Below are 2,714 nucleotides of genomic sequence, written 5' to 3'. Positions count from 1 at the left end.
CTATTATAGATGTCTTCTGGTTCCAAATGAATTTTAGGGTTGCTTTCTCTAATTTTGTGAGATATGCTGTTAGAATTTTTATCAGAATTGCATTAAATCTGTATAACAATGAAATCTGTATAACAATCTGTATAACAAATCTGTATAGTCATTTTCACTATAATGATTCTTCCTACACAAGAACAAGGGATATCTTTCTATTTTCTGATATTCTCTTCAATCTCCTTTCCCAGAGTACTGTAGTTTTCAATGTAGAGGTCTTTTACTTCCTTTGTTCAATTGATTCCTAGCTATTTTATTTTTAAAAATGCTATTGTGGAAGATGTTGTTCCCCTAATTTTTCTATCAGTGAGTTTGTTATTCAAGTACAGGAATGCTGTTGATTTTTGAGTGTTGACTTTGTATCCAGCTACACTACCGAATTTGTTTATTACATCTAGAAGTCTTTGGTGGAGGTTTTGGGGTCTTCTATGTAGAGTATCATGTCATCTTCAAATAATGATAATTTAATTTCTACCTTTCCTGTCCTTATTTATTTAATCCCTTTCTCTTGTTTAATTGTTCTGGTTAATGTTTTCAGAACTATTTTGAATACGAGTGGTGATGGTGGACATTGTTGTCTTGTTCCTGATTTTAGTGCGAAAGTTTTCAGTTTTTGTCCATTTAGCATGATGATGGCTTTTGGTTGGTCATAGATAGCTTTTATCAGATTGAGATAAAGACCATCTATTCCAATTTTCTGGAAGTTTTTTTTTATCATGAATGGGCATTGGACCTTGTCAAACACTTTTTCTGCATCTATTGAAATGATTATATAGTTTTCATCCTTGGCTCTGTTAATAGAGTGTATTATATTTACTGATTTGCATATATTGAACCATCCCTGCATTGATGAGATGAAATCTTCTTGGTCATGGTATATAACCTTGATGATACACTGCATTTTGTCTTCCAGTATCTTGTTGAGGATATTTCCATCTATATTCATTAGGGAGATTGGCCTGTAGCTCTGTCTTTTGATTGGATCTTTCTCTGATTTTGATATTGGCGTAATGCTTGCTTCCAGGAATGAATTTGGAAGTATAACTTCCCTTTAATTTTCATTAAAGAATTTCAGAAGTAGCAGCATTAGATCTTCTCTAAAGTTCTTGCAGAATTTACCATTGACTCTGTCATGGCCTGGGCTTTTTTTTTGCTGGTAGGTTTTTAATTACATCTTCAATTTCATTGATTGATATTGGTTTATTTAGAATTTTTATATCTTTCTTATTCAGCTTTGGTAATTCATATGTGTCTAGGAATCTGTACAATTCTTCATCTTATTAGAATACAGGTCCTCAAAAAAAGATATTGATGATCTGCATTTCTGCAGGGTCTGTTGTGATTTCAACATTTTCATTCCTAATTGCATGGATTTGGGTGTTTTGTTTCCAATTTTTTGGGACAAGTTTGTCAATTCTATGTAATCTTTCAAAGAACCAACTCTGATTCAATGATTATATTGCTTTCTTAGTCTTACATTAATTTCTGTTCTATTCTTTATATTTTTTCCCTCAGATAAGCTTTGGGCTTGACTTGTTCTTCTTTTTCTAGAAGGTTAAGGTTGAACATTATGTTGTTTATTCGAGCCTACTCTGTTTTCCTGATATGGTATAAATGCTATAAACTTCCTTCATAGGACTGCTTTCACTGGAGTTCTCGTATTTTATTTTGGCATTATCATTTAATTGTACAAACTATCTAATTTAATTTCACTTATGACCATTGGTTGTTCAGGAGGGTGTTATTTAATTTTCATGTGTTTATGAAGTTCTTGTGGTTTCTTTTGCCATTGATTCCCAATTTCATTACACTGTGGTCTGATAATATGCATGAGATAAGATAGATTCCTTTGCACTTAAGCATGTTCCATGAGGTAGTGTGTGGTCTGTTTTGGATAATGTCCTGTGTGTAGCTGAGAAGAATTTGTATTCTTGTATCATAGGGTGGAACACTCTGTAGATATGTACTAAGTCCATTTGTTCAAAAGTTTGGTGCAGTACTAATATTTCATTCCTGTTTTTTTGTCTAGTTGACTGGTCTATTTGTGACAGTGGGGTATTGAAGTCCCCCAATACAATTGTATTAGTGCTTATTTGATTTTTTTCATGTTTATTAATATTTCTTTTATGTAATTGGGTGTGCTGGTATTTGGTGCTTATGTATTTATGATTATTATCTCTTCCTCTTGGATTGTTCCCTTTACAAAGATATAGTGACCTTCTTTGTCTCTCTTAATTTGTCTTGGCTTGAAATCCACTGTGTCTGCAAGTAGAATAGCTACTCTTATACTGGAGATTTAGCTCAGTGGCACTGCACCTTCGTTGTAAGCAAAAGGTCTTGAGTTCAATCCCCAGTACCAGGAAGAAAAAACAAAACAAAACATAACAAAACAAAAATAGCTACCCCTGATTTTTTTCAGGCTCCTGGCACATAGAGTATTATTCTTCATCCTTTGACTTTCAGTCAATGAATTTCTATTTGAATTAAATATGTATGCAGCATATTGTTGGATCTTGCTTCTTGATTCATTCTACCAGTGTGCTTATTTTGATTGGTGAATTGAGGCCATTAATATTGATGGTTATAACTGGTATGTATTGACTTATCCTTGTCATATTATTTTCCTGTGGTTGGCTTCTTTTTTTTTTTTTTTTTTTTTTTTTTTTTTTTGT

This window comes from Fukomys damarensis, unplaced genomic scaffold (assembly GCF_012274545.1).
Source record: "Fukomys damarensis isolate Sample0158 unplaced genomic scaffold, DMR_v1.0_HiC HiC_scaffold_18, whole genome shotgun sequence".
In the NCBI taxonomy this organism is placed as follows: Eukaryota; Metazoa; Chordata; class Mammalia; order Rodentia; family Bathyergidae; genus Fukomys; species Fukomys damarensis.
Note: the sequence above shows the minus strand (reverse complement) of the source record.